This window comes from Pongo pygmaeus, chromosome 19, assembly GCF_028885625.2.
Source record: "Pongo pygmaeus isolate AG05252 chromosome 19, NHGRI_mPonPyg2-v2.0_pri, whole genome shotgun sequence".
Lineage (NCBI taxonomy): Eukaryota > Metazoa > Chordata > Mammalia > Primates > Hominidae > Pongo > Pongo pygmaeus.
In genome coordinates this window covers 5,566,258-5,585,683 of record NC_072392.2, presented here as the reverse complement: position 1 = coordinate 5,585,683, position 19,426 = coordinate 5,566,258, and the positions used below count along the sequence as shown (strand labels likewise).

At 41.9% G+C, this 19,426-nt stretch overlaps 1 pseudogene; it reads right to left on the bottom strand.

Annotated features, from left to right (window-relative positions):
* Window positions 1-6,832: 6,832 nt before the first annotated feature.
* LOC129016868 (protein NipSnap homolog 1-like) lies at window positions 6,833-18,931 on the bottom strand (annotated as a pseudogene).
* Window positions 18,932-19,426: the final 495 nt, after the last annotated feature.

Genomic DNA, 19,426 nt, shown 5'->3' with positions numbered 1-19,426 from the left:
TGATAAGATCATCACTTCCATCGTGTCTCCCCCAGGAAGCATAAAAGGAGGATGAGAACTACTCCCCATTAAGAACCCACGCTGAGTCTTGCCCAGCAAACTTGGCTATGAGCTGTCTTCATCTTGGGACCCTCTCGGATATTTGTTTGGGAACAAAAGAAATCTCACCATCAAAGGTGATAAACAATGTGGTGATAGCTGATTATTACTTAATATTAGAGAAAGGATCATTTTTCCTGCAAATGGTGCTGGAGCAATTGGATATCCATATGCAAAAATACCAAACTTCAATTCATACCCTGCACCGTGTATGCAAATTTACTCAAAATGGATCATAGACATAAATGTGAAACCTGAAACTATTAAACTTACAGAGGAAATAGGAGAAAATCTTTGAGTTAGGCAAAGATCTCTTAGCTACAACCCAAAAGTACAACCTATACAAGAAAAAAATGTTAAATTGGATTTAATGAAACCTAAAAATGTCTACTCTTTGAAAGACACTGAAAAAGCATGTAAAGACAAGCCACAGACTGAAAGAAAATATATGTAAATCATGTGTCCAGTGAAGGATGTTTATCAAGAATATGTAATGAACTCTCATTAAGAAGAAAAAAAAAGAAACCTAAATAAAAGAAAAAGAAAAAGAAACTTCAATAAAAAGAAAATCAACAACTCAAGTGATTGATTTCTATGTCTTGGTTTTCCAAAACTTTCATCTATTTTTGTTGTTTAAGAATTAAAACAAGCTTATCCCAGAGATGGAAGTCACCCTCAGTTTTGACAATCCTAAAACCTGGATGACATACTCCAGTAAATCTTTCAGTGATACAGTTCCTTGTATATTTTTAAATATTTTTTCACCTTTACTCTTGAATAGAAGGATACTAGGTTCTTAAATATAGAATCTAAGTTCAAATGATTTATTCATTCTTAGCTTTGAAGAAACTGCTTCTCTGCCTTGCAACCCTTGCTGCTAATGAAAAGATAGACATCTTCTCAGTCCGATTCTCTTTTCTTTCTTTTTTTTTTTCTTTTTTTTTTTGAGACCAAGTCTCACTCTGTCGCCCAGGCTGGAGTGCAAATCTCGGCTCACTACAACCTCCGCCCCCCTGATTCAAGCAATTCTCCTGCCTCAGCTTCCCAAGAAGCTGGGATTACAGGCATGTACGACCACACCTGGTTAATTTTTGTATTTTTAGTAGAGACGGGGTTTCACCATGTTGGCCAGGCTGGTCTCAAACTTCTGACCTCAAGTGATCCACCCACCTCAGCCTCCCAAAGTGCTGGGATTACAGGCATGAGCCACCGCACCCGACTGATTCTCTTTTCTTTATAGAGAATTGTTGGTTGTTTTTTACTCTTTGGAAGCCTTTAGGATTTTTCTTGATCCTTGGTATTGTGAAATTTCACTACAATGTGTCCAATGGTCTTCTTGCATTCATCCCATTTTAGCACTGAGTGGACCTTTTCAGTCTGAGGACTCATATTTTTCTTGTATTCTGGGAATTTTTTTTACTTCTATCCTTATTTTGAATTTGTCCGCTCTTCATTCTCTCTATTTGGGGTGGGGTAGGGTGGGTAGTTACTACTACTGGCTTCCCCAATAGCCATTCTCTCCTTTCTTCTTAGAAACAGAATACTGATTTTAGCAGGACACATTGCCATGAAGAATGTCTACTGCGAAGCTAACTGTAGCCATGTGTTTAAATTCTAGACAATGAGATCTAAGCAAAAGTGTTTTGTAGAATTCTGGGAAGCCTGCTTAAAGGGATTTGAGTTAACTGGGGAGGTCTGGCTTTTCTCTTTTTCCCTGCCTGCAACGCAAATGCAGTGGCTGGAGCTCCCGCAGCCATTTTTAGCCATTAGGTGAGCTTCAAGAGCCCATGTGCTGGGCTGGCAAAGCAAGAAGACAGGAATCAGGGTCCTCGATGATACTTATGAGCCATACACCAGCTCTCCTTTCCTCTGTACTTTTCTTTGGTCGATAAGTAATCTGTATCTTGTTAAGCCACCATGTTTTGCACCCTACTGTTCCTAAGTAATACTAATAATCCTTTAGAATCCTTCTGACGTTTTTATTATAGGAATGTTAGAAATTCTAAATTTATGCTACGTGCATCAGTCTTTTTTTCCTATGCTTCTCTTGGTTGGTTCAGTGTTGCATTCTTAAAGTTCTCAGTTCAGTCTTCTAGGTTACTAATTTACACTTCAGCTGAGGCCAATCTGCTCAACTTTCTATTTTTTTCAGTTTCAATCGTGATTTTTTTTATTTCCAAGATATCAAGTTGATTCTTTTTTTAATTACGATAAAACACACATAACACAAAATTACCACCTTAATTATTTTAAGAGTACAGTACAGTAGCATTGAGTATGTTCACATGGTTACAACCATCATCACCATCCATCTCCAGAACTTTTTCATCCTTTCAAACTGAAACTGTTTTCATTGAACACCAACTCTCCATTTTTCCCTCCCCCTAGGCTCTAGAAATCACCTTTCAAATTTCTGTCTATCAATTTGACCACTCTAGGTCACTTACATAAATAGAATCATAGAGTATGTGTCCTTTTGTGACTGACGTATTTCACATAGCATAACGTCTTCTTCAAGTTCCTCCATGTGATAAGATTTTCTTCCTTTTTAAGGCTGAACATTCTTCGGTAACATTCTCCTGGATGAATATGGCATTTTGGTTTATCCACTCATCCATCAATGGACACTTGGGCTGCTTCTGCCTTTTTGCTATTGAGGATAATGCTGATATGAACATGGGGGTAGCAGACTGATTCTTTGGCCAATCTCTTCTCATCTCGTTCTTTTTTTTTTTTCTTTTACTCTAAGTTCTGGGATACCTGTGCAGAACGTGCAGGTTTGTTACACAGGTATACGTGTGCTATGGTGGTTTGCCGCAACTATCAACCCGTCACCTAGGTTTTAAGCCCTGCACGCATTAGGTATTTGACCTAATGCTCTCCCTCCCCTTGCCCCCTGCCCACCAACAGGCCCTGGTGTGTGATATTTCCCTCCCTGTGTCCAATGTGTCTCGTTGCTCAACTCCCACTTATGAGTGAGAACATGCAGTGTTTGGTTTTCTGTTCCTCTGTTAGTTTGCTGAGAATGATGGCTTCCAGCTTTATCCATGTCCCTGCAAAGAACATGAACTCATTCTTTTTATGGCTGCATAGTATTCCCTTCTCATCTCTTTCTAGGGATAATAACTAAATGTACCCAAGGCCCTGCTCCACTTGCGTTTTTAATTTTGTTCTCAGATGTAAGTTCATGTGTTGACTTTGATGTCCCTTTCATGTTGCTAGCTTCCCTCAAGTGTTGTTGGCTTCTGGGTGTATGCTCATCGTTGTTTATAAGCTCATCTTTGTTTGTAAATGTCTCTGTGCACCAGGCTGGAGAAGTTACACTGATGTATACTAGCCTGAATATAGGAAGGGGTTGAATGTGCTACCCAGGCAGATACCTCAGCCTCTCTCTTGATTATGGCAGAGATGTGAGACAAGTAGGAGAGAGAGGCATTAACTAACCTTCTGGGCACATGGGCTGTCTGGTTTTGCTGGGAGTTGTCAGCCACCCCAGATCCTAGCCTGCCTCTCTGACCCAAAAAAACCACACCTACTGCTCCCTTTGCTCCCTTTTTTCTTTTCTTTTTTTTTTTTTTTTTTTTTTGAGACAGAGCCTTGCTCTGTCACCCAGGCTGGAGTGCAATGGTGCGATTTCGGATCACTACAACCTCCACCTCCCAGGTTCAAGTGATTCACCTGCCTCAGCCTCCTGAGTAGCTGGGACTGCAGGTGCCTGCCACCATGCCTGGCTAACTTTTTTGGATTTCTAGTAGAGACAGGGTTTCACCGTGTTAGCCAGGATGGTCTCAATCTCCTGACCTCTTGATCTGCCCACCTCAGCCTCCCAAAGTGCTAGGATTATGGGCATGAGCCACCGTGCCCGACCTTGCTACTTCTTAAAACAAGACATTTCGTCATTTGCTACCTGATAAAGGGGCAGTATCTCCCATCTATGGCTCTGTCAGGAGCATCAGGGTCCCATCTCATCCTGGAATCACAATCTCCTGCCATGCCCTTGCCCCCTTGCCCGTCTTTTGCATCCTCCCTCTCCTACAGATGATTTTTGACTGCAGTTTCCTTGCTTCATCTAAGGAGCTTCTCATAATTACTGTCCATCAACTGCCTCTCTCCTTCCTTCCCAGCATGGTAATGAGAACTTGTTACAATAATTATTTCTGTCACTTCTCAGAAGTTAGGGCAGGAGGGGGAGGCTGCTGCATATACATTATCTGCTCTCTTGAACTGGTTGTTTAGTTGTTTTTAAAGTTTCTTATTCTCAAATCACCAGCGCAAATCCAACAGAGTCTGTTATTTTGGGGAGGATCATAAAACACAGAACAGATAGTGCTGTGGCATTCATGCATCTGTCTCTGTGAAACAGGCAGGAATTCTTTGGTGGCCAAATATTTTGACAAAAGCTTTGCAATTTCCTTCTTGTGCTCTCCCTAAGGAATGATTTTTCTTAAGCCCAGAGATTCTGTGGATAGTGGTTGGCCTAAAAATGCAAATATTTCTTTGAGTAATGTGGGTTTAACCTGACCCATCCATTTTATACCTATACAGCTAGAAGGAAAATTTTTCTTCTCTCATAATTACCAGTAGGCTTAGGAAACGCACCTTTGTGGGGACGATTCCTAGATAATCTTACCTGGGTTAGAAGCTGAGACTCTAGAGGTGGAGGCAGAAGATAAATAATGTAGGGGAGGTAAACTTTTCCTCTATCTTTTTAGGTTCAGTGATTGGAGTTCTGTAAGTTAAACTGACAAAAGACACATTCGCAAGAGAAGAGAAGAGTTTATTTATGCAAGCCTGAGTGTTCAGTGATGAGTAACTCAAAGTCATGATTAGAATTTGGGGCTTAAATACCTAACTTAGTAGGGGAAAGGGAGGAGGGAGAAAAGGCTCCTATGCGAAGTACAAATGGGCTTCTTTAGAAAATACATTATTTTCAGGATAACAGAACATTTTTTAAAACGTGTGGTGATGTTTTTCCATACAAATAAAGGTGGTCTTTCCATCTTCTTCAGAGCCATGAAACTCCCCCAGAGAAGGGATCTATGGTAGAAGTTGCTGCTTTTAGTCAGATAAGGGAAGCTCTGAGGAGGCTTTTGTCTGCATCTGTTGAACCTCAAATGTCTTCAGTTTAAAATAATCTTTATTCCAACTCTGGGGTTCTGAGTGGGTCCATACAGTAAGCTCATATGAGCTTCAGATGCTGGGAAGAGGGCTGTTGAGCCTGAAAAAGAGAGGAAAAGAGAGAGGAAGGAGAGAGGAACAGTGACATGGATGAAGATTCTGGGGAGCCTGGCGAGACCCCTCAAATCTTGAGCAAGTCCCCCACACCTGTGAATCATCTGTTGGGAGCACCCTTAGTGACACCACTGCAGACTGGGTTTTTTATCCAAGACGGCAGGAGGCTGCAGCCTCCAATGCTGACAAGAACAGACTGAAGAATTAGGCCATCAGGAATTGTCCAGAATCATGAGGAAGACCCTGAGCTTTCACAGGCTGTAACTTGGGAGGGTTGAACCAAGCTTAGCTAAATTTCCAGGAGGCACAGAAGCCCCATTTGAGGAGGGTAACATGTAAATGTCAAGCAGACTCCCTCAGGGGTGTGAGCTTTGAGCTGAGGGCCCAGTAGACGGGACTCCAAGTCCCTTCTTTTCTGTGTCCCAGTCTCCCTGGGAACCTACTCCTCCAGGAGCAACAGCCCTTACTCCAAATACCTTTAAAATGTCCTGGAAACGTTGTGGGTTTTTTTTGGTTTTTTTTGTTTTTTTTTTTAGCATCTAAATGATACGCCCCAGACTTCTTCTATTCCAACTATTTCGTTTTTTTGTTTTTGTTTTTTTTTTTGAGACCGAGTCTCGCTCTGTTGCCCAAGCTGGAGTCCAGTGCCGTGATCTGGGCTCACGGCAAGATCTCGGCTCACCACAACCTCCGCCTCCCGGGTTCAAGCAATTCTCCTGGCTCAGCCTCCTGAGTAGCTGGGACTACAGGCACACGCCACCATGCCAGGCTAATTTTTGTATTTTTAGTAAAGCCGGGCTTTCACTATGTTGGCCAGCTGGTCTTGAACTTCTGACCTCATGATCTGCCCACCTCAGCCTCCCAAAGTGCTGGGATTACAGGCGTGAGCCACCACGCCCAGCCTGTCACCTCTGTTCTATCTTCCAATTCTGTATTCCAAATTCCAAATTCTGCAGTTCAAACCCAAGTTCTGAATTCTAAGTTGTACCTTCTGGGTTCTGTTACATGTCTGTCTCCTGCGCCTAAATCCCTCCTGGTTCCCATCGTTCTTCCCTGTCTTTTTGGATGGAATGTCTGGACATCATCCTGACCTTGCTGATTTGAGGGTTTTTTTTTTTTTTTAGCAGTTCCAGGATTTTCCCCATCGGGAGGGACTTGGCTTAGACTGAACAGCAAGTGGGTGGCAGTGGCCCAGTGGAGATCAGGAAATTCCTGAGGACCTGGCCTGGCCTGGCCTCCTTCCCTCCCATCCCACCTCTAACCACTGGACATACTTCCTTTTGTGCAATTAAGCTAAACCGAGGATTTCTGTGGTGATAGCTGGGGACTGAGAAATCTTAGGAAAAGATGTAAGCAGACCTAGAAGATTGTTATGCTTCATTCAGAGAAATTAGGAACTACTTCCAGCAGGGGAAAGGAGGGAGGAGGGGAAGGCAGGAAGGAGCTGAGCTGAGCTGTAAGTCCTCAGAAATTGACATCCTTCAGTTCCCTGTTGTCTGAGCTAAGCATGGACCCTCAGAGTCCTCCCAGAGCCAAGAGAAAACCATGACAGCAAGACTGGGGTGCTCCTGTGTCCAGGGTTGCCCTGAGGGAGAAAGGGAAGAAGGTAGAAGTGTTGGGAGCATGACTGGAGAGGTGAGGTCTTCAAAAGGACCCAGATCCAAGACTCCACCTGTTGCACCAGGAGAACTGTATAATAGACATTTCATCCCAAGCCCTCTTCCTGCAGGCAGCACTTCGGGTCTGCTCCCAAGACTGTGGGTCTTTATAGGACCAGAGATGATGCACAAGGTGGAGCTCTCCTATTTGGGAGAAGCCACCATCGCCTCCTGGTTCTCCTGCTGGGACTTGCTGCTGGTACCTGCTGGCAGGACCCCAATTGTTCCCCTACTCCATCACGGTTCCTAGCTTAAGCTGGCATGTCCTCAGCTCATAAGATGTTGGGGTCTACTCTGGGCTATGGCTCATTCCAGAAGCTGAACTCAAGGAGCAATTGGTGTCTCCTGGCAACAGCATCCAGCTACACTCCTTCCGGACCTCCAGGTACTCCTTGTCATGCAGTCCATGAGGGCTGGGTAGCCACCTGAGAACCTCCACAGGTGCAGTGCCTGGTCCTGCTCCCTACAGCACGTGTTCCAGTTGCCCACGAGGGAGCAGGGTGGTCCTCATCCTGGTGCAGTATGGGCAGTGCTGCCTCCATCAGTGCCTACTATAGGCATCCGGGCACTCAGGCTTCTCACTGTGAAACTGGATCTTGTAGAGGTTGCTGGTCTCCTTCTTGGACAGCAGGGCAGAGTGGGCATCCTTCCAGGGATCCACTTTGTGAACAAAGAGGGAGCAGAACCAGTAGCCTTCATTGTCCTTGGGATAGAAATGCAGCACAGCTACAGCTGCAACATCCCCAGCACAGGCCTGGGCCTTCCAGTAGCCACTATGACACTGCAGAGATGCTGCACAGCCACGAAGCTGTGTTGGATCAGGGAAGGTTGCAGGAAGACCTCATGCTGTGTTTGAAAAGAATGTATATTCTGCTCTGACTCAGTGGAGTTGCACTAGGTTGGTGCAAAAGTAATTGCGGTTTTGGCCCATGAATTTTAAATCATTATAACTAGGTTCAAACACATTTTTTTTACTTTTAATTTTTTATTTCAATAGGTTTTGGGGGGGAACTGATGGTGTTTGGTTACATTAATAAGTTATTTAGTGGTGATTCCTGAGATTTTGGCGCACCCATCACCCAAGCAGTGTACACTGTACCCAATGTGCAGTCTTTCATCCCTCACCACCCCCCCACCCTTTCCCCTGAGTCCCCAAAGTCCAATGTATCATTCTTATGCCTTTGTGTCCTCATAGCTTAGCTCCCACATATAAGTGAGAACATACAATGTTTGGTTTTCCATTCCTGAGTTACTCCAGTTAAAATAATAGTCTCCAATTCCATCCAGGTTGCTGTGAATGCCATTAATTCATTCCTTTTTATGGCTAAGTAGTATTCCATTGTATATATATATACCACAGTTTCTTTATCCACTTGTCGACTGATGGGCATTTGAGTTGGTTCCACATTTTTGCAATTGTGAATTTTGCTGCTATAAACATGTGTGTACAAGTTTCTTTTTGGTATAATGACTTCTTTTCCTCTGGGTAGATACCCAGTAGTGGGATGGCTGGATCAAATGGTGGATCTACTTTTAGTTCTTTAAGGAATCTCCAAACAGTTTTTCATAGTGGTTGTACTAGTTTACATTCCCACCAACAGTGTAAAAGTGTTCGCTTTTCACTGCATCCATGCCAACATCCATTACTTTGATTTCTTTTTATTATGGTCATTCTTGCAGGGGTAAGGTGATACCACATTGTGGTTTTGACTTGCATTTCCATTATAATTAGTGATGTTGAGCATTTTTCCATATGTTTGTTGGCCATTTGTATATCTTCTTTTGAGAATTGTCTATTCATGTCCTTAGCCCACTTTTTGATGCAATTGTTTGTTGTTCTTCTTGCTGATTTGTTTTATTTCAGTTCGTTGTAGATTCTGAATATTAGTCCTTTGCCTGATGTATAGATTGTGGAGATTTTCTCCCACTCTGTGGGTTGTCTGTTAACTCTGCTGATTATTCCTTTTGCTGTGCAGAAGCTTTTTAATTTAATTAAGCCCCATCTATTTATCTTTCTTTTTGTTGCATTTGCTTTTGGGTTATTGGTCATGAAGTCTTTGCCTAAGCCAATGTCTAGAAGAGTTTTTCTGATGTTATCTTCTAAAATCTTTATGGTTTCAGGTCTTAGATTTAAGCCCTTAATCCATCTTGAGTTGTTTTTTGTATAAGATGAGAGATGAGGATCCAGTTTCATTCTTCTACATGTGGCTTGCCAATTATCCCAGCACCATTTGTTGCATAAGGTGTCTTCCCCACTTTATGTTTTTGTTTGCTTTATTAAAGATCATTTGGCTTTTTTTCTGGGTTCTGTATTCCGTTCCATTAGTCTATGTGCCTATTTTTATACCAGTACCATGCTGTTTTGGTGACTATGGCCTTATAGTATAGTTTGAAGACGGGTAATGCGACGCCTCCAGGTTTGTTCTTTTTTCTTAGTCTTGCTTTGGTTATGTGGGCTCTTTTTTGGTGCCATATGAATATTAGGATTTTTTTTCTAATTCTGTGAAGAATGATGGTGGTATTTTGATGGGAATTGCATGGAATTTGTAGATTGCTTTTGGCAGTATGGTCGTTTTCACAATATTGATTCTACCCATCCATGAGCATGGGATGTGTTTCCATTTGTTTGTGTCGTCTATGATTTCTTTCAGTTTTGTGGTTTGTCTTGCAGAAGTCTTTCATGTCCTTGATTAAGTATATTCCTAAGTATTTTTTTTTTGTAACTGTTGTGAAAGGGGTTGAGTTCTTGATTTGATTCTCAGCTTGGTCACAGTTGGAATATAGCAGAGTTACTGATTTGTGTACATTAATTTTGTAACCTGAAACTTTGCTGGATTCATTTACTAGTTCTAGGAGCTTTTTGATGAGTCTTTAGAGTTTTTCTAGGTATACGATCATATAATCAGCAAACAGCAACAGTTTGACTTCCTCTTTATCAATTTGGATGTCTTTTATTTTTCTCTCCTCTCTGATTGCTCTGGCTAGGACTTCCATTACTATGTTGAATGGAAGTGGTAAAAGTGAACATCCTTGTCTTCTTCCAGTTCTCGGGGGAATGCTTTCAACTTTTCCTCATTTAGTATAATGTTGGCCGTGAGTTTGTCATAGATGGCTCTTATTACCTTAAAGTATGTCTCTTCTATGCTGATTTTGCTAAGGGTTTCAGTCATAAAGTGGTGCTGGATTTTGTCAAATGTTTTTTCTGCATCTATTGAGATGATCATGTGATTTTTTTGTTTTTAATTCTGTTTATGTGGTGTATCACATTTATTGATTATTGACTTGTGGATGTTGTATCAGTCAGAGTTCTGCAGAGGAGCAAAACTAGTAGGATAGATGTATATGTAAAGGGGAGTTTATTAAGGAGTATTGGCTCACATAATCACAAGGTGAGGTCCCACAATAGGCCGTCTGCAAGGTGAGGAGCAAAGAAGCCAGTTCGAGTCCCAAAACCTCAAAAGTAGGGAAACTGACAGTGCAGCCTTCAGTCTGTGGTTGAAGGTCCAAGAGTCCCAAAGCTGAAGAACCTGGAGTCTGATATTAGTGGGCAGGAAGCATCCAGCATGGGAGAAAGATGTAGGCCAGAAGACTCAGCCAGTCTAGTCCTTCCACATTCCTCTGCCTGCTTTTATCCTTGCTGCACTGGCATCTGATTAGATGATGCTCACCCAAATTGAGGGTAAGTCTGCCTCTCCCAGTCCACTGACTCAAATGTTAATCTCTTTCGGCAACACCGTCACAGGCACACCTAGGAACAATACTTTGCATCCTTCAATCCAATCAATTTGACACTCAATATTAACCATCGCCGATGTTAAACCATCCCTGCATCCCTGGTATGAAACCCACATGAAACACATCTTTATTAGTCAAAATAGGAACCATTACAAACAACACATTTTTGTCAATGAGAAATAAGTTTGTTTATTCCTGTAGCGTAAAAAATCCTTGCTTCCGGATTGAAACGAACTCGCGGAAAGCATTTTCTGCATCCTGCTGGTTGTGGAAGCCTTTTCCCTGCAAAAAGTTGTTGAGATGCTTGAAAAAGTAGTAATCAATTGGCAAGAGGCCAGGTGAATATGGCAGGTGAGGCAAAACTCTGTAGCCCAATTCGTTCAACTTTTGAAGCGTTGTTTGTGTAACGAGTGATCGGATATTGTCATCGAGAAGAATTGGGCCCTTTCTGTTGGCCAATGTTGGCTGTAGGTATTGTGGTTTTCCGTGCATCTCACCGATTTGCTGAGCGTTCTTCTCAGATGTAATGGTTTTGCTGGGATTCAGAAAGCTGTTGTGGATCAGACTGGCAGCAGACCACCAAACAGTGACCATGACCTTTTTTGGTGCAAGTTTGGCTTTTGGAAGCGCTTTGGAGCTTCTTCTCAGTCCAACCACTGAGCTGGTTATTGCCGGTTGTCGTACAAAATCCACTTTTAATCACATATCACAATCCGATTGAGAAATGGTTCATTGTTATTGCGTAGAATAAGAGAAGATGACACTTGAAAATGATGATTTTTTTTTTTTAGTGTTTTATTTATTTTTTATTTTTTTTTATTTTTTTCTTTTTTTATTATTATTATTATTATTACTATTATACTTTAGGCTCTATGGTACATGTGTGCAACGTGCAGGTAAGTTACATATGTATACATGTGCCATGCTGGTGTGCTGCACCCACCAACTCGTCATCTAGCATTAGGTATATCTCCCAATGCTATCCCTCCCCCCTCCCCCCACCCCACAACAGTCCCCGAAGTGTGATGATTTTTTTTTTAATTTTTGCACAGCTCATGAGCTTATCGAGATTTTTCACCTTTCCAATTTGCTTCAAATGCCAAATGACCATAGAATGGTCAATGTTGAGTTCTTTGGCAACTTCTTGTGTAGTTGTAAGAGCATCAGCTTTGATGATTGCTCTCAATTGGTCGCTGTCAACTTCCGATGGCAAGCCACTACACTCATCTTCAAGGCTCTCGTCTCCTTTGCAAAACTTCTTGATCCACCACTGCACTGCACATTTGTTAGCAGTTCCTGGGCCAAATGTATTATTGATGTTGCGAGTTGTCTCCACGGCTTTAAGACCCATTTTGAACTCAAATAAGAAAATCACTTGAATTTGCTTTTTGTCTTTCCAAAGTCTAAAATAAACATAAAATAAACAGAATAAACAGCAAGTAATAAGTCATTAGAAAAAAAAAACAAGAAATGCCCATTAAAGTGATGTATAACATAACCACATTTATTTAAAAATGTATTCCAATATCAAACAGCAAATTCCAACGATGCAAAAACTGCAATTACTTTTGCACTCACAAAAGTAATTCACTAAATGTGAATTTAGTGAAATTGGCTCATAGTGTTCAAAACTTCTATATCTTTATTGATTTTCTTAATTTTTCTATCAGTTATTGAGAAGTGAGAATTGAAATATCTAAGATTGTGGATTTGTCTATTTTTTCCTTGAAATTACTTCAGTTTTTGCTTCAAGTATTTTGAGACTCTTATTAGATTCATAAAATTTTAGGATTATTATGTTCTCTTGATGAATTGATCCTTAATTGATCCTTTTCCCATTACAAAATCATCTTCTTCACCCCTCATAATTTTCTTGGCTCTGAAATTTAAAACAGACACATAAGTTTTCATTTAATTAGTGTTACCATGGTATATATTTTTCCATCCATTCATTTTTAATCTACTTGTGTATTTTATTTTTAAGGTGTGTTTTTTGTGAACAGTGTGTAATTAGGCCGTGTTTTTTATTCAATCTGAAATGTTTTTAATTGGGGTGTTTAGACCAATTACATTTAATGTGATTATTATTTTGGCCAAGTTTAAATCTGTCATCTTACTATTTGTTTTCCATTTGTCCCATTTTTTTATTTTTTTCTCTTTTTCTGCCTTCATTTGGATTAAGCAATTATGTTTTATGATTTTATCTCCTTTGTTGGTTTATAAACCATCACTTTTTGTTTTGTTAATCATTTCATTAGGGTTTATTTTATATATATATGTATATATATTCAACCTGTCATAGTCCACTTACAAGTGATATGATACCATTTTAAGTATGGTATAGGAAATTACGATAGTGTACTTCCATTTATCCCCACCCAACTTTTGTGTTCATGTTATCACACATTTTCCTTTTGTATATGTTACAAACCCTGCAGTACATTGTTATTATTTTTAATTACACAAACATTATCTTTAACGTTTAAATGATAAGAAAAAGTCATATATTTACATATGTAGTTACTATTTCTAGTGCTCTTTATTCTTTCGTGTAGCTACAGATTTTCACTTGATATCATTTTCCTTCTGTCCAGAAGACTTCTTCTAACACTTCTTAGCATATGGGTCTGTTGGCGATGAATTTTTTTTAGCCTTTGATTTTGAAAGACATGTCTATTAAGTGTAGAATTCTAGTAGATAGTGTTTATTTTTTGGTATTTTAACGATGTTTCTCTATTGTACCCTTGTTTGCATTGTTTCTGGTAATTCTACTGCCATCGTTATCTTTGTTCTCTGTATAGTAACATTTTTCTCTGTAGTTGCTTTTAAGATTCTCTCTTTATCACTGATTTTTAGCAATTTGATTATGATGTACCTTGGTGTGGTGTTCTTTATGCTTCTTGTTCTTGGGATTTATTGAGGTTCTCGGATGTGAGTTTATAGTCTTAATCAAATTTGGACATTTTGTGACCGTTATTCCTTAAAATATTTTTCTGCCCCACCCACTACTCTGCCTGTCTTTTTCCTTCTGGTGACTCCAATTACATGTATATAAAGCCACCTGAAATTGTCCCATAGTTCACTAATGCTATATTCATTTTTTTCTATTTTTTTCTTCTGTGTGTTCATTTTTGATAGTTTCTATTACTATTACTATGTCTTCAAGTTCAATAATTTTTTATTCTACAATGTCTAATCTGCCATTAATCCCATCCGATGTATTTTTCACTTCAACCATTATAGTTTTATCTCTAAAAGTTTGACTTTGGCCTTTTTAAGTATCTCCATGTCTCTACTTATTATCATATGGAATACAGTTAAAACAACAAGTTAAATATCTTAATCTGCCCATTCTAATATTTGTTGCTTTCTGGCTGGATTGATTTCAATTGATTAATTTTTCTCTTTATTATAGATAATATATTTCTGATTTTTGGCATGCCTGATAACTTCTTATTGGATGCCAGATTTTATAGATTCGACCTTTTGGGGTGCTGGATATTTTTGTATTCCTATAAATATTCTTAAACTATGTTTTTGGAATGCAGTTAAGTTACTTGGAAACAGTTTAATTCTTTCTACTTTTGCTTTTAAAATTCATTAGGCAGGTTCAGTGCTCATTGTTTCCACTACTGAGGCAAGACCTATCTTAGTTCCATACTCCATGCCTTAAGAAACATGAGGTTTCAAATCCTGCTAGTAGAAACAGCTAGAGTGTGTTCTCAGTCGTGTGTGAGCCCTGGGCACTGTTACCTCTAACCCTTTTGAATGGACTTTCCCTGGCCCCAAGTAATTTTCTCACACGTAGGCTCTGATGAGTTCTGCACTGAGTTCATGAGTGGGGCCCTCTGAAGCTCTCCAGAGTTCTCTATGTGCAGCTGTCTCCTCTCCAGTATTCTATCTGCCCTGCTCTCCCAGACTCAGTCCATCTCCTCAGTTCAAGAAATCTCCTGGGCTTAGCCTTGGTGCTATGAATGGAATGTTTGTGTTCCCCAAAATTCATATGTTTAAACCAATGTGATGATATTTGGGGATGGGGCCTTTGGGAGGTGTTTAGGCATTGAGAGTGGAGCCCCCATGTTGGGATTGGTGCCCACATAAGGAGAGATGTAAGAGGGCTTGCTTCCTCTCTGTGCTCTCTATCTATGTGAGGACACCATGAGAACTCAGCCACGTATAAACCAGGAAGAGGGCCCTCACCAGAACCCAACCATGCTGGCACCCTGGTCTTAGCCTTCCAGACTTCAAAACTATAAGAAATAAATTCCCATTGTTCAAGCCACCCAGTCTATAGTATTCTGTTATAGCAGATTGAACTAAGACATTGGATCCCCACTGCTTGTGCTGCATCCTAGAAACCCAAGTTTCTATCCATATGGATGGAAATAAAAATGGGGAAATGCCACAATTTATAGATATTTCAAAACATCATGTCATACACCACAAATACACACAAAAATGAGGTAGAAAATATATTGGGGCAAGACAAGAGGTAGAGATGGGGGTAAGGGATAAGCTCCAGGATATCGGGATATGATGCTAGAGAGATGGTCTGAGCCAAATTCAAAGGCCTATAAGGAGCTTGGATTCAATTCCAGAGGCAATGGGGAGCCATCAGAAGACTTTGAGCAGAATAGGTGTCATCTGGTCTGGTCTGGTTGCATTGGCTAATAGTTATTGAGTGTCTATTATGAACCAAATCCGTTTCCACATGCTTTATCCATATCATGTCATAAAATTCACACAAACCCTACCAGGAAGGTTCTGTTATCTTCATTTCACTTACAGGGAGGAGGAGACACAGAAAGGTTAAGGGACTTGCCATGGGTGACAGCACATCACAGGTTCAGAACCCGTGCCCTCTGCAACCACCACTCCAGCTACAGTATGGAGCTGGGCAGAGCAACACTAAAGGCAGGTAACCATCTGGGAGGAGGCACAAGGCCTGAACCAAGGCAGTGGTGTGGGGGTGGAACAAGGGAACCATTGGAAGGAAAGACAGGATGCAGTCACCAAGTTGTTATTTATAAGCTTGAGAGAGGAAAGGATTTGAAAAGAAAGGTTTTCAGAGGGTGCTGTTCACTGAAATGGGGACCATTAGGAAGGGCAGGTAGGAGAAGGTGATGATTTCATCTGGCTGTGCTGGGTTCACATTCCCAGGGTCATCTGGAAAGAGTTGTTCAGAAGGTGAACAGGTAAAGGTCTGTAGCTCAGGGGAAGGGCTCGGGTAGGATTAGCATGTCACCTACGTCCAGATGTTAGTAATTGCCATAGGATAGATTAGGCCTCTTAAGAAGAGGTGGATGAGATGATTGGCTCTGGCTAAGGATCCAGCTGGGGACAGGAGCCAGAATTAGGGCTTGAGCCTCAGGATAAGTCATCCCTTCTTCCTGATACCTAATCTCAGAAGCTCCTAGGAACAACCTACAATGTGCACCGTGTAACAGTCCACCAATGCCCCAAGGCTGGGAATACACCACACCACAGAAGAAGCAGCAAAGTAAGATGAAAAGTGTCAGGGCTGGGCGCAGTGGCTCACACCTGTAATCCCAGCACTTTGGGAAGCCAAGGCAGGTGGATCACCTGAGGTCAGGAGTTCGAGACCAGCCTGGCCAACATGGTGAAGCCCCATCTCTGCTAAAAATACAAAAATTAGCCAGGCATGATGGCATATGCCTGTAACCCCAGCTACTTGGGAGGCTGAGGCAGGAGAATTGCTTGAACCAGGGAGGCAGAGGTTGCAGTGAGCCAAGACCACACCATTGCACTCCAGTCTGGGCAACAAGAGCAAAACTCTGTCTCAAAAAAAAAAAAAAGAAAGAAAGAAAGAAAAAGAAAGAAAAGAAAAGAAGAAAAGGAAAAGAATAGGAAAAGAAAAGAGTCAGACTTCAGAGTCAGACAGACCTGAGCATGAATCACAGCTCCATCATTTACCAGTTGTGTGACCGTGAACAGATCATTTAGCTTCCCTAAGTCTTCCTTTCCTTAACAACAACAAAAATGATGCAGCTAATAATGCCTACCCTGAAGAGTGTATGTGAGGATGAAATGAGAAAACGTATGGAAAGCACTACGTAGACACATAGTAGATATTCAGTAAGTGACCACGTAGCCATCTCTCCTGCAGTCCCAGCCGCTTTCTTCTTCAGAGCACATTTGATGTCATTCTGGCCTTGGCAGAGCTCCCCTCTAGACCTTCTCCAACTCCTTCATTTGTGCTGATGGGAAGCAGGAAGTCTACAAACCACTTGGCAAAGAAGTCATCCTTAGAGAATTTAGCATGTTTAGTGGGAAATGTTTTAATCAGACAGTTGTGAGTTCCAAAACAGACTCCAACACTTGCTGGGTATGTGATCTCAAGCAAGTCATCCAACTTGTCTGAGCCTCAGTTTCCTGATCTGTAAATGGGGGTGATAACACCATCTCATAGGACTGGCCTAAGGATTGAATGAGATCCCAGATGCAAAACACCTGCCACAGAGTCTGGCATACAGCAGGTGCCCAATCAATGTTAGTTACTACAACTTTCAGCTTTCTGTTTTTTTTTTTTTTCCTCTGTCTCTCTCTCTGTCATCAGGCTGGAGTGCAGTGGTGTGATCTCAGCTCACTGCAGCCTCTGCCTCCCAAGTTCAAACAATTCTCCTGCTTCAGCCTCCCGAGTAGCTGGGACTACAGGCACGTGCCACCATGCCCAGCTAATTTTTGGTTTTTTAGTAGAAACAGGGTTTCACCCTGTCGGCCAGGATGGTCTCGATCTCTTGACCTCATGATCCATCTGCCTCGGCCTCCCAAAGTGCTGGGATTACAGGCGTGAGCCACTGCGCCTGGCTACTTTCAGCTTTCTTTCTATTCTTCACTGAGACAAAGTCAGGAGTTACCTCCCCCTCCTCCTAAATCTGGAAGTCCAAATCACTATAAATCTCCTTCTAATGGATTGATCATAGTCTGCCTCCTGTGACCTTTATTTCTGAGAAAATCTTGCCTTCCTTCTAGACAGGGAGCTGCCTGGGAAGCAGAGACCCACCTCTGCCCTCCCCACAGTGCCAGGTTCAACATGAGGTACGTAGTAAATGTGCACTGAATCAAAGGATGAATGAATGACTAAATGGATGACATTGCAGTTATATCAGAAGCCATGAGCGAAAGAAAATTAATTTGCAGATGGAATTATTACATTGTGTACCCAATCTTGCAAAACAATGAGGCTCCGCTTGTAGGAGTTTCAAACACTTTTTCAGAAATTTAATTGCCAGTTAATTTTCCTGCAAAACACAATAACCTGTATGTGCTGAAGGAAATAAGACACAGCTCTGAAAACCTCATTAGGCTGTGCCTGAAACTACAGTGGCTTTTTCCAAGTTAAGAACCTGAGAATGCAAGCTGCCATAATTGGCACTGTCTTTGTTCAGATGCAGGATGCCTTTACTCTGATTCCCCCACTCCTCATATCCCACTGAGAGGGCACGGCTCCCGCCTGTGACTGCAGAAGTGAGGGTGGCCTGAACTGAGCCATCCTCAATCTCTTTCTCACTGTGTTCTCTTATGATCAGAGCTTAGTCTGTAAAGCTGAGTCTGTGACCAGAATCAAGGCTGTCTCTGTGACCAGGAGGAAGGCTCAGTCCGTGACCATGATCAGAGCTCAGCCTGTGACCAAAATGAGGGCTCAGTCTGTGACCATGACTACAACATGGTCTGAGGCCAGGATCCAGGCTCAGCCTCCATGCATAGCCACAGCTACGGTCACACATGCACACAGCTTCAACTGAAATTAGAAGTGGGCCAACAGGACAGACAACGTAAACAGCAGAGGTTTCTGCTACACCACTCAACAAATTATTGAGTTGAATTCAATAAATGTTAGATGAATCCTCAGAGTTCCAAGATGTGGTAGGACATGGGTAGAAGGGGAAGAGTGGGAAGGAGATGTCATCAGCCCTGGTGAGAAAGGGGAAGAGTGGGAAGGAGATGTCATCAGCCCTGGTGAGAAAGGGCCCAGAACTCAGATGTGCCAGAGTTAAATCCTGCCCTGACCCATTTAAGCAACTCTTGGCCAGGAAGCTGGATGTCTCACCTTCAGCTTCACAGTAACCCACATAGAACTCAGAAAGCTCCAGACGGCCTGCCTGGAGATGTGTGCCCTCCGGCCAGATGCTGTCAGCTCCATTAGCTGTCACCTGCTTGGATATTACTGCTAAGTGGGTTAGCATTTGCCAGCCATTCTGCTGATTAATGGTATGTAAAGTAGCTGTCTCATGGTGGCTGGGTCACCGTGACTCAAGCTTGGGAAACGCTGTGGCACCAGCACAGAGCTCATCTCGTGGGCAGAGGTGGGGCTCTGAGAGTGTTAAATCTCAGTTGCTACTGTTTGGGGCGTCCATGAACTCTTCGCAGCAGGATGTCCATTGCCCGGTCTCCCCTCTCTGCTTCCTCCAGTGTCCCCTATGAAGGACACCTTTGAAATGAGGGATGAGATGTAATGAAGCTAGATACAAAATTAATCAAATATGACACGAGAATTGATGTGGAATGCAATCCGGTCAGCAGATGATTCACCTCCTTGGAGTGGAGTTGCTTGTTTACTGTTTGCAGCATTTCTGAAGGACTCGGGCAAAGAGCAGCACCAGGGATTATTTTTCAGAAGGAGGACTACAGACACAGAACACAATCACTAAGGGCCAGGTGCGGTGGCTCACACCTGTAAT